We start from the raw sequence: 14519 nt of genomic DNA on the forward strand, positions 1-14519 counted from the left end.
TGTTGAAGAATCTAGGGCAAATGAAGTTGATCAGATTCTTCTTATCATGATAACTATTTTTGAGGTTCTTTAACTTTTCTTATTAGTGAAATGTTTTCTTATTATTAGATTGTGTCTTCTAGTTCATCAAATAGTTACTAAAAGAAAAAGAGACAAGAACACACGATGTTGGATTTCTGCCAGGGCCAAACCCTCTCACTCTTTGAGAGGAAAACCTGCACAAAATTCTTCTTGTAGAGATTCCATTTGATGAATACCCAAACCTAAACCCTTGACCAATTAATTCACTCCAAGACCAATACATCAATCCTCTTCTTTGTCACTGCTAGAGATCTTCATCATCACTGTACTATTCAGATCTTCATTACTTAGAACATTACTGTTACAACATTGTTGCATCTTAATAGAGATATTTTATCTTAACATCAAGATCTTATACTAAGATATGCATATACGAGTGTCACATGTTAATCAAGGTTTTCATTGATGTCAACATGGCATTGACTGAGATGCCAATACTCTTGAGATGCCTAGTTCAAGACATTGATGCCATGACTCTTGCTGGTTGGTTGACTAGGATGACAACACTTAATCATGGTACTTCATGAAGGTTCGAAGATTAGATCGTGAAATGGAAGATCCCATTTGATGGTTGGAATACTATCTTACTATCTTGGAACTTTCCTAAGGATGAAGCTGCACATATCACTGCACTACAATAGTACATGATGACACTATGACATATCAAGATGACATGGATGAATCATATCATGATGACATTATGACCCTAAATATTAATGTCTACTTGTTTTTATAAATCCTAAACATTAGTTATAAGATATTAATTCCTAAACAGCTACGAAAACATCATACACCTATACATATCAACATGACATGGATGAAGCATATCATGATGACATTATAGACCTAAAAATTGATGTCTACTTGTTTTTATAAATTCTAAACATTAATTCTAAAATCTTAATCCGTAAACACTTACACAAACATCATACACCTATACCAATACCATGTACATAAAATTACTTTGTTTAATGGCAGACAAACATGGAATACATGTTTCCTATGGCCATACATGGCATACAATGTATAATTGTAGCATATACATGATACAATGGCAGAGAAGGCCTTTTACATGGCAAACAAGTCTTTTGATGAGATACAACACTCGCATGGTAGAGAAGTCATTTACATGGTTCTTATATCATCCATCTTTCACATGCAAGACAAATGTGATGCATGTGTGATACATCACATTGCAGACCAATATTTGACATGTCCTCTTCAAGTTTTTGTGCTGCTAATAAAGGATACTATGAGTCTATAGGTCATAAAAATGTATTTAAATATCTTTGTCTTCACATGTTGGCTTCCTCCTTCCAAATACTCCTTGTCGGCTCACCTTTAAAAACCAATGGACATGTCTCTTGAAGAGTGAAAGGATATATAAATAAAGGTAATTTAACCTCATTGAAGAAGAACTGTGTAGCAAGTGTCATAGGAGAGAGAGCAAACAATTAAAAGAAGACATTATATCTCACAGAAAAATTAAATCATGAAGGAATTCAAAGATATTTTTACGGACCTGTAGAGAGGATGTTTTGAGGATTTGAGGAGATGCTTATTGCGTACCTGTAGAGAGGATGTTTTGTGGATCTGAGGAGATGCTTATTGCGTACCTGGTTGTGGAAAAGTATTTGTATTATATTTAAAGAATACAAATATCATACTCATATTATTTATAAACCTGTAATATATCCTTCGGACTTGTGAAGAGATTCAATATTTTGGACCTGTAATTGAAATCTATCGGATCTGATCAATCAGAAACTCTTTTGGACCTATGGAGGAGTATTTATATTATATTTGAAGGGTACAAATCTCATATTTTTTGTAGACCTGTAGAGATCAAGACCTTAACTTGTGGCAAAGACTTATGCATATCTGTGGCATTTGAACTAAGAGCTCGGACCTGAAGTTTATCAACAATGAGGCCTTGATTCTTCTCAGATTTGTGATAAGATCATTCACCTATATTAGAATACTTATTTGCTGAGTGTTAGTGTGACTGATATTTTTTCTGTACTAGTGATTGCTAACAACACATGACACTCTTGTAAAGACAATGACAGTAAGATAATAAGACAATCAATGACAGTGGCCGTTATTACATAGACCAGTGCATGAGATAATGGATTATATTACAAATGCCTTCTTGATGTCCCTTTGAACATTATTAAATGCATATTGGAGAAGACTTTGTAGATTTATCTTTGGAGACGATCTTGAGAATCTAGCAGACTAGTTGAAGTCTAGTATGGAGAAGTTGTGAAGACAACTTGGGCTTTGATTGATACATCACCAAATCATTATTAAAGGATTTTTTGAAGATTTGGCAAAGAAACTTGTTGAAAGACATTGTATGCATACCTATTGAATCCTATTGCAGACATTCTTGAAGACCATGATGATGCCATCATGAGGTAACTTTGGAGAATTTCGTTTGGGTAGTATGAAGAGCAGTGGTGACACCTTCTGAGATGAAGAGGTTGTCATTGATGAAGTGATTTGGTGAGGGAAGTGTTTAAGAGATTAACAGGGCTCGTTGAAGAAGATATTGGGAGTCGTGAAGAATCATCAAACTTACCTTGATGAATTGAAGTCAAGGGTTGGAGCCCTAGAGGATCAAAGTCCTCAAGAAACTAAGTTGGAGCCCTTGAGGTTGGTGCCTCAAGCATGACAAGGTTAGAGCCTTGGAAGTCAAGACAATGCTTGGAAAATACAAGTTGGAGCCTAGGAGAGTGAATATCGGTGTCTCAATCTAGGGTTGGAGCCCTACATATATTGTACTTGATTTATTGTAAAGAAGAAATTAATAAAATCATTTATTCTTATTGTTCATTTTATGTTCTAAATATAAGTGGTCTAACTGGTAAAAGTAACAATTGAAAATAAATATTGATTCACCCCACCCCCCCTCAACATTTCCAACAATTGGTATTAGAGATAGTACCTTGACTCAAATCCTAGCAGCTTGAAGGTTGATCCTTAGAACACAAATGTCAAAGCCAAGGAAGAAAGCCTCCAATGCTCGTAAAGGTGTCTCTTCCAAAACCATGAAAACTAAATACAATCAAATTGAGAAATTTCGAGTGTTCAATGGAATCTTTGATGTATGGGAGGTAAGAATGAGAAATTTCTTAATGGTTCAAGGAATTGATGTATGGAAATGAGTTATTACTGATAACATGATGGATGATGAATCCAAGGAGTGAAGAAGACGATGAAAAGAAAGAAGGAAATCCATAACCTATCAAGGAAGATGAAAATAAGAATGATGACATCAAGGCCAAAGAATACCTAGAAGAAGAAGAAAGCAAAGAATACTTTGAAGAAGATCTCCTAACTAAAATTATAGCTACCATGGATGAGATTAACACTTTGAGAAACAAAAATGAGGAACTTAAAAAGAAAGCGCAAGATGGTGACCAGGACAAGACAAGGAAGGAAGTTGACCTTTTGAAGCTTCAAGTACAAGAAAGAAATGAGGATATCACCAAAATTAAGGAGGGATTTCATCAAAAAAAAAAAAGCATAATGAAGAAGTCATATCCATGACAAATAAATTAAATACGGTAACAAAAAGGGAATAAAATTTGTCAAGCCACCTTGAACAAACTTAAAGCAGAGATTGGTCAATAAAAGGAAGAGGTTTCCTCCCTTAGATATCAACTAGAAGAAGCAAGGAAGCAAGCACAAGGAGATGGGAAGGTGACAGAAGCTTTGGCATTCATAGAAGGACAAGTTGATGAAGCAGAAAAGGAGAGAAAAAACATGAAATTCGAAGTAGAAGAAAAAGATCATGACATCACCAAGTTAAGACTAGAAATCACTTCTCTCAAGGCCCAATCATGTGAGAAACCAAGATGAAGGAAGAAATGGAGATCATTGTGTTATGAAACCAACTCAAGAAAAGATAGAAAAGATAGATCAACGCCTTAGAATTCAGCCTTTTCGAGGGGGAAACCTCCTTTACATTACATAAATGAACAATTCTTCGATGATTCAAATGAAAAAACCTCCTTTCTATATATAGGAGTCTAAGGAGTCACAATATAACCTAGCCAACCTAACAATAATAATATAAAGCCACAAAAATAACAATAGAGGGATTCTATGGGGCACAATAATAACAATATGGGGATAATAGGGGCACAACAATATTAATAAGGGATGCAACTATAATAGTAATGGGGTAATTACTAGTATTATAGGGACCCAACATGTCCCTCTCCTTCAAAACAAGTGTTGTCCTCAACACTTGAGTAGTTCTAGATGCTTCTGTATAAAATTCTCATCCTCCGATGTGCGATCTTCAGTGGATAGGTTCTTCCACTTGATAAGATACTCTGAAATTGATCGATTTCGTAGCTGTCGAGTTCTTGCTTATATGAATGCTTCCGGTTCCAATATAATTTTTCCTTCCTCGTCAAGTTCTGGAAATATTGTTTGAACTGGGAGCTTGTCGCCTATAACCTTCTTTAAACATGAAACATGGAAAACTGGGTGCAATCGAGAAGCTGTAGGAAGCTCCAATTTGTATGCCATAGTACCAATCTTTTGCAACACCTTGTACGAACCATAATACTTTGGTGATAACTTATTATCCTTCTTAGCTTGCTTGAGGGACATTTTCTTATATGGTTGTAGCCATAGGAATACCCAATCACCTACATCGAAATTTCTTTCGCTGCAATGTTGATCTCCCTGTTGTTTCATTCTATTCTGTGCCAACATGAGGTTATCCTTTAAGGGTTGGAGGACTTGTTGTTGATGTTCGATGTGATGTTCCACTGCTTGGACCTTAGGATTTTCTCTTAAATATGATGTGATGGATGGTGGTTGATATCCATAAAGTGCCATAAATGGGGTCATTTTTGTTGCTGTATGGAAGGAAGTGTTATACCACCATTCAGCCAGAGGCAACCATTTGACCCATTGTGTCTGTTTATCAGATACAAAGAAACGAAGATATCCTTCCAAACATTTGTTTACTATCTCAGTTTGCTCATCAGATTGAGAATGATAAGATGAGCTATGAGCTAACTGAGTACCAAGATAAGAAAATAATTTTGTCCAAAAATGTCTAGTGAAAATGGGATCTCTGTCACTTACAATAATCTTTGGGTTTCCATGTAGCTTTTGAATTGTTTCCATAAATGCAGTAGAAACCGTACTGGCTTTAAATGGATGTGATAATGCACAAAAGTGTGCATACTTGGTAAGTCTTTCAACTACCACCATGATGACACTCTTTCCCTCAGACTTGGGTAAACCTGTGATAAAATCCATTGAAACCTCCTCCCAATGTTGGCTTGGAATGGATAAAGGTTGTAATAGACCCGGTGTCTTAATTACTTCAACTTTATTTTGTTGGCAAACCAAACATTCTGCCACAAATTTTTGAATATCTGATTTAAGGTGCTCCCAAAAAAATTCCTTCTTAACCCTGTGGTAAGTTTTTAAAAATCCTGAGTGCCCTCCTAAGGGAGAAGTGTGCAATTCCATAAGAATATTTTGTTTTAGTTGGGAATTCTTACAGAGGTATAAGCGATCTTTGTACCATAAAGAATCATTTTTCCAGCTAAATGTATCAGACGTACTGGAATCTTGTTGTAACTTTCGAATAAGTGCCCATACTTCTTCGTCATTCTTCCATTCCTCTCTTGCTTCATTTATCCAATCTGGCTGGATAATAGAAATGGCACACAACAATGCTTCCACATCCTCATCCTTTCTTGAGAGTGCATCTGCCACCACATTTTGCTTCCCTTTTTTGTAGATGATTTCAAAGTCATAACCCAACATCTTTGTGACCCACATTTGTTGCTCTTTAGAGGATAATCTTTGTTCTAAAAAGTATTTAAGGCTATCATGATCCGTTTTTACCTTGAAGTGTCTTCCCATTAGGTAGGGTCGCCATTTCTTAAGTGCATGGAGTATTGCCAACATTTCCTTCTCATAAATAGCTTTGTGTAAAAACTTTCCCTTGATTGGACGACTTTCATAAGTAATGGGTCTTTCATCTTGCATTAAAACAGCACCAATTCCATTTCTTGAAGCATCACATTCCACAATAAAGGTTTTTGTGAAGTCCGGTGTAGCTAAGACCGGTGCTTGGCACATTGCCTCTTTAAGATGTTCGAAGGCCTTTGTTGCTTCTGGAATCCATGAAAATGCATCTTTCTTCAATAATGTTGTTAGAGGTGTTGCTATTCTCCCATAATTCTTAAAATACTTGCAATAATACCCTGTCAAACCGAGAAATCCTCACAGATGTTTTATGGATGTGGGGATTTTCCATTCCTTAATGGCTTTAATTTTGCTAGGGTCTACCTTAACTCCTTCATGAGATACAATATGACCTAGATATTACACCTCTTGTACTCCAAAGAAACATTTGGATCTTTTTGCATATAATTGTTTCTCCTCCAATAGTTGTAGCACCCTGTCAACATGTTCAACATGATCCTTCCAAGACTTGCTGTAGATTAGTATATCATCAAAAAATACTAACACAAATTTTCTAAGGAATGGTTTGAAAACGGAATTCATTAAACCTTGAAATGTTGAAGGTGCATTGGTAAGGCCAAAAGGAATGACCAAAAATTCATAATGACCCCCATGAGTTCTAAATGATTTTTTTGGAATGTCTTCAGTCTTCATTCTGATTTGATGATATCGTGAACGAAGATCCAACTTGGTAAAGTAAATTGATCGATGCAATTCATCCAGTAATTCATCAATGACGAGAATGGGAAACTTATCTTTAATAGTGAGCTTGTTGAGCTCTCTATAATCCGGACACATGCGCCATGATCCATCCTTCTTGTGCACTAATACTACAAGAGCAGAGAAAGAACTTTGACTCGATTGAATTATACTAGCCTCTAGCAATTCTGTTACCATACGTTCAATTTCACTCTTTTGGGCATAGGGATATCTGTACGGCCTGATGTTGGGAGGAACACTTCCTGGAATCAAATGAATAGCATGATCATGATCACGAATAGGTGGGAGACCTTTGGGAGTCTAAAATACCTTGGAATGATTGTCCAAGACTTTTTGGAGATCTCGAGAAATAGATGATTGCAATGTGGAAATAGCTAGCGAACATAATTGTGCAATTACACCCCTTTGTTTCTTCTTTAGAAACTTTGTCACACCATTAGAGCTAATTATCTTTCCCGGTTTCCCTGCAATACCCCTTAATTCAACTTCCTTTCCTTCCACGGAAAATTTCATGAAAATTTCTTGAAAATTGAAAGCTATTGTACCCAAGGACTGTAGCCATTGTACTCCTAGTACAACATCAGCACCTCCCATTGGAATGGAAAGCATTGGGCTAGTCAATACATATTCTCCCATCGATAGCTTGATATTATGGCACTTTCTAGAGAAATTTATTATTCCTCCATTTGCAACCTCACTTGAAACTCTAGTGCAGGGTATAAGAAGCAATTCAATTCTTTTGCTACCTTACAATGAATAAAATTGTGGGTACTTCCTGAATCAATCAACACTAGTACCTTTTTCTTCTTGATTTGTCCTTCTATCTTGATGGTTTGAGGAGTGGTAATTCCTGCCAATGAATTACAAGATATGGTCGGATTCATTTCTTCTTTATCTAGGCTTTGTTCCTGGAGTATATCCTTTTCTTTTGACCTTTCTTTCTCCTTTTCTTCTTCCTCTTCACAATCTATGTAGAATAATTTCTTCTCAGCACACTTATGACCTTTAGTGTATTTGCTATCACAACTGTAACAAAGCCCTTTTGCTCTTTTTTCCTCCAATTGTTGTGGTGTCAACCTTATAGGTTGTGGAAGACTAGGAGCAACCATACTTCCATCTTTATAGTCGAGAGTGGTATGCTTCTTGGTTGCCATAATTTTGCTTTCCATTTTTCTTGCTAACCTGAATGCCTTCTCTAATGAATCAGGTTCCCAAAGGTGAACATCATGTTGGATATTATCCTTTAAAGACCCTATGAAAACATCAATCCTATGCTCCTCTGGAATATCTTTTACCCTTATGTTCAATTTTTGGAACTCCTCAATGTGCTCCATTATTGAACCCTTTTGTTTGAGACTTATCAATTGGCTAAAAAAAGTGTTGTTTTTTTATCCTCATAATGTGCTATCAATTCTTCCGTAAAAATTGCCCAAGTGATAAATTGTTTACGAGAGCAAAGTCATTGATACCATACAAACTAATTTGGTTCCAAATATAAAGTTGCCATATGTACCTTTTGTGTGTTTTGCACATTATTGAGATCGAAAAATTGCTCCATTTATAATATCCATGTTGCAGGATCCTTGCCATCAAACTTCCTCATATCGATTTTTGGAATATGGTGGGTTTTCGATCCCACATTAGAGTCTAAGAAATCATGAATAACATTTCTTTTGTTTGCATCATGAGTTTCTTTTACTATCTTTTCACCATTGGTAAGTATTTATTGTAGAAAATTTGTCAAATTTGTCTTCAAATCTGCCATGCCTGTCTTCAAATTTGTGTTCAAATGTATCTTCAAGTTGTCCATCTTAGCTTCCATGCCATTCATTTTAGCTTCCACACCAGTCATCTTAGCTTCCACACCATTTATCTTAGCTTCTGTTAGCTTTTGTGACAATGACATTTGTTGCACTTGTTCTTGTAATTTTGATATATCATGTAGCATTTCTTCCTCTTCTTCATGATTCATGCTAGAGATTTCAGGTTCCTTACTAGGTGTTTGCGTTTTCTTTCCTTGGGGCATCAGTTACCGATAATAATGCTCTACTATGCCCTTTGAATTCCTTCAAAATAAATTTTCAAACCAAGCTTAAGAAAAAATTTAAGAAAATCTACACACCTTTTTTCACTTTGTAGGAGCTCGATATTGGCTCTGATGTATCTCTGTAATTTCCGATCATCTAGTTCTGAGTTTGTGACCTGCAGTAGCCCTCTGTGTGCTCTTTCCAATGCTACAAGTCTGACCCAATTTGGATTCTCCAAGGAAGAGTTATGCGAAATCTCCCATAGTGACTTGATTATAGACTAGTTCAGTAGAGCGAACTTGTACGATGTGCCACGAGTCATTGTTTTTACCTTTGGATCTAAAAAATTCATACAAGAAGCTACAGTCCGTGCTCTTTCTATACCTTCTTACAAAAGTTCAATCGGATCCCCAGAGAGAAAGTTATGACTATTTTCCCGAGGTCACCTGTTTGGAATATAATTCAGGAGTCTACAAAAATACCAAATTCCTCAGATCATATCGCCGCACATATAGTGCAAAATGCTCTGAAATTTGGACCTGAGGTTCAACGTGATTTCTTCTCAAATGGTCTTTTTTTTTAAACTTCTGAAACATCGCAAAAAAAACGTTATAGCGAAAATTCCACGATGACCTGTTTGTAGTAGCGAAACCCTAGAATCCAAAGCTCTGATACCAAATGTTATAAAACCAGCTCAAGAAAAGATAGAAAAGATAGATCAACGCCTTAGAATTCAGCCTCTTCGAGGGGGAAACCTCCTTTACATTACATAAATGAACAATTTTTCGACGATTCAAATGACAAAACCTCCTTTCTATATATAGGAGTCTAAGGAGTCACAATATAACCCGGCCGACCTAAAAATAATAATATAAAGCCACAAAAATAACAATAGAGGGATTCTATGGGGCACAGTAATAACAATATGGGGATAATAGAGGAACAACAATATTAATAAGGGATGAAAATACAATAGTAATGGGGTAATTACTAGTATTATAGGGACCCAACACATTCTATCAAAGAAGGATGAAGAATGCAAGGAAATGAAGGAAGAAATTGTCTTTCTTAAAAACCGAGTTGACTCAATGAATAAGAACTTGAAAAGTTCTCAAACACTAGATAACATCCTAAGTCATTAAAGGTCTCCCCTTGATAAACCAGGTCTTGGCTATGTAGGCGAATCCTCAATAAAGAATAATAATGCTTCGAAAAGCAAGGATGTGAGGAAGCTAAAAAGAAATGTTGATGCTCCCAGTTCCAGCAAAGGCAAGGAGAATATTCAAGACAACTATGAAAAAAATCCTTCTCCAAGGAGACTTGCAGATGGAGTGAAGAATACAAAAGGAAGTGAATATCACCAAAGAATCCCAAGGGAAAAAGACTTTAGATGTACATCAAGGAAATCTTCATCTCCCTAGCACCAAAATATATTTCTTGGTTATTGTTATTCTTGTAAAAACTTTGGGCACATAGAAAAGGATTGCAGGGCATATCAAAAATACACATATAATGGTCTCATTCAATCTCCTAGAAGCAATTTTGTGAGAAGAAGTCATGATTACTCATTCATGAACAATATGGAGTGCTTCAATTTCCATAACATTGGACATATGCCATGTGATTGTAACTTGACTTGGGTCCCTACAGAACCTAGAACCATGACAACCAAGCGAGAAGAGAAATTTAAACAAGTATGGAGAAAGAAAAAAGTTGGATCCGAGAGTCTCTTGGACACTTTGGCCAACAACACATGTTGTTGATTTGATGAAGACATCCTTGATATTTCAAGTATTTGATGGTGAGACTCTTCTAAAAAGAAACCATGCTTACAGTTAGGGGGAGCTAATTATTCTTAAAAAGATTGTAGACGCTATCTATGAATGGGCCATATGAAATCCTTGATGAGTCACACAAGGACAATCATTTTTTTTGATATATCATCTCTCAGAAGAAACTCCATTGAATAACATGATCCATTACTAATTCGATGGACTATTTTTGAGTATCTATTCCATTTGATCATTAAGAAAGTATTCTTCCTTGAGGTAGAGGAGTTCATGTAGATAGGAGGAGATGGATCATCACATGAAGAAATGTAGATACATCTATCATGGACCACATTGATAGAAGGAATAACACCATGACAGGGAAGTAACATAACTAAGAAGAACTACTATTCATGAAGAAAAGAAGCAGCTTGAGAGGGGGAGTACTTAGGCACCCCATTTTCCATTGATGTCAAAGGGGGAGAGAATATTGGAAGGGAAAGAATATTGGCATCAATGACAAATGGGGAGATTGTTAATCAAGGTTGTCATTGATGTCAATATGGAATTGACTCAGTTGCCACTATTCTTGAGATGTTTGGTTCTAGATAATGATGCCATGACTCTTGGTAGTTGGTTGACTAGGATGACCACACTTAATGATGGTACTTAATGAAGGTTTGAAGATTAGATGATGACATGGAAGATCTCATTTGATGGTTGGAACACTATCTTACTATATTGGACTTTCCTAATTATGAAGGTGCACATATCACTGCTCTACACTATTACATGATGACACTATGACATATCAAGATGACATGGGTGAAGCATATCATGATTACATTAAGACCCTAAATATTATTGTCTACTTGTTTTTATAAATCCTAAACATTAGTTCTAAAATATTAATTCCTAAACACCTAAGCAAACATCATACACCTATACATATCAAGATGACAAGGATGAAGCATATGATGGCATTATGACCCTAAACATTAATGTCTACTTGGTTTTATAAATCGTAAACATTAGTTCTAAAATATTAATTCCTAAACACCTACACAAACATCATACACCTATACCATTACCATGTACACCAAATTACTTTGTTTAATGGAAGACAAACATGGCATACATGTTTCCTATGGCCATACATGGAAGAAAATGTATAATTGTAGCATGTACATGATACAATGGCAAAGAAGTCCTTTTACATGGAAGACAAGCCTTTTGATGAGATACAACACTCTCATGGCAGACAAGTATTTTGCATGGTTCTTATATCATCCATCTTTCACATGGCAGCCAAATGTGATACATGTGTGATACATCACATGGCAGACCAATATTTGACAGGTCATGTTCAGGTTTCCGTGCTGCTAATAAAGGATACTATGAGGCTACAAGTCATAAAAAAAGAGGGACACCAAGTTTACGTATTTAAATATATTTGTCTTCACATGTCGGCTTCCTCCTTCCAAATACTCCTTGTCAACTCACCTTTAAATACCAATTGACATGTCTCTTAAAGAGTGACAAAATATATAAATAAAAGTTATTTGAACTCATTCGAGAAGAACTATGTAGCAAGTGTCATAGGAGAGCGGCAAACATTTAAAAGAAGACCTTACATCTTCACTGAAAAATTAAATCGTGAAGGAATTCAGAGATATTTTTGTTGACCTATAGAGAGCAAGTTTTGCAGATATGAGGAGATGCTTATTGCGTACCTAGATTTGGAAAAGTCTTAGTATTATATTTAAAGCATACATATTTTAGACTCATATTATTTACAAACCTATAATATATGCTTTGGACTTATGAAGAGATTCAGTATTTTCGACCTGTAATTGTAATCTCTCGGATTTGATCAGTTAGAAAATTTTGTGGACCTGTGGAGGAGTCTTTCTATTATATTTGAAGGATACAAATCTCATAATTGTTGCAGACCTGTAGAGATCAAGACCTCAACTTGTGGCAAATACTTATGCATATTTGTGACATTTGAAGTAAGAGTTCGGACTTGAAGTTTATCAATAGTGAGGCCTTCATTATTCTCAGATTTGTGAAAAGATCCTTCACCTATAGCAGAATACTTATCTACTCATTGTTAGCGTGACTGATATTTTTTCTGTACTAGTGATTCCTAACAACATATGACACTCTTGTAAAGACAATGATAGTAAGATAATAATATTATAGTGAATGGAAATGACCCTTGCTGCATACACCATTACATGACACAATGGATTATATTACAAAGACAGTATTGAAGTCCCTTTGAACATTATTAAAGGCATATTGGAGAAGATTTTGTAGATCTAGATTTGGAGACAATCTTGAGAATCTAACACACTAGTTGAAGTCTAGTATGCAGAAGTTGTGAAGACAACATAGGCTTTTCTTGATACCTAACCAAAGCATTATTAAAGGACTTTTGAAGTGTTGGTAAAGTGACTTGTTGAAAGGCATTGTATGTAGACCTATTGAAGCCTATTGGAGACATTCTTGAAAACCATGATGATGTCATCATGAGGTAACCTTGGCGAATTTTTTTTGGGTAATATGAAGAGAAGTTGTAACACCTTCTAAGAAGACAAGGTTGTCATTGATGAAGTGATTTGGAGTTGGAAGTGTTGAAGAGATTAACAGGGCTCATTGATGAATATAATGGAGCCATGAAGAATCATCAAACTTATACTGAGAAATTGAAGTTGAGGGTTGGAGCCCTAGAGGTTGGGGCATCATAGAGATAAGTTTGGTGCCTTGCAAGTTAGTGTTGGAGCCCTAGAGGATCGAAGTCCTTAGGAAACTAGCTCAGAGCTTGAACCAGATATATGGTTGGAGCCCTTGAAGTTGGTGCCTCAAAATTGACAAGGTTAGAGCGTTGGAAATCAAGTCAGTGCTTGGAAAATACAAGTTGGAGCCTGGGAGATTAAAGATTGATGTCTTCTTCTAGGTTTAGAGCCCTACATATATTGTACTTGATTTATTGTAAAGAAGAAATTAATAAAAACATTTATTCTTATTCTTCATTTTGTGTTATAAATATAAGTGATCTAACTGGTAAAAGTAACAATTGAAAAGAAATATTGATTTAGTGCCTTTCTCAGCATTTCCAACACTGCATCTAGATACATGGATATCATTATCAAGATAATGACCTTGAAACTATTTCTTCATTAAGATCATGACTTAGATCATGATTATCGTCGTCCAGAATACATGCTGAGAGTGCCACTGTAATATAACCATGATCCTTCTCATTATAACGGTGCCTAGACTTTAACAATGTCTAGAGTATGCTGAGAGTGTCTTACAGAGATCCTTTTCGTAACATGTATGATGAGACTGTATATGCTTTTGTGCGATCCTCTTCATCCATGCCGAGGCAGTAAGACTATGATTATTGTTATGCTGAGACAATGTATGTCACTGTGATGTTTACTCATCAAGTATACCGAGATCATTACTATATGTCGAGACAATGATTATTAGAAGACTGAGACACAAAGGTACTACCACTGTAATTATCCATCCGAGATATATATTCGAGTAATGTGGATTACAAATTTTGTACCCATCTGAAGATTGGAGAGGATCTTTTGAGATTGCAAGGTATTTTTATTGTACTTATTTACTGAGACTATCATCAAAGATTTCAGAGATATCCAAGCTCTTGTAACTATACTGTACCACCAAAAATCACAGAGGAATCTGAGTTCTGTGTCTCTGTTCTGCGCAGACTTTGATGGAGTATATATAATGGCTAGTCTCCCAAAAATAAGACAACATGTCACAGTGAACCATTCTCACTTTATTTATGAGCTGACTTGTCATCTATATCTACTTTGAGGCCGAAATGACTTTCTTCTTCATCGTTTATCTTGCAAACTTCTTCTTGTGCTTG

The sequence above is a fragment of the Pinus tabuliformis genome, chromosome Q (genome assembly GCF_031772625.1).
Source record: "Pinus tabuliformis cultivar Carrire ecotype Pingquan chromosome Q, CPIR1, whole genome shotgun sequence".
Lineage (NCBI taxonomy): Eukaryota > Viridiplantae > Streptophyta > Pinopsida > Pinales > Pinaceae > Pinus > Pinus tabuliformis.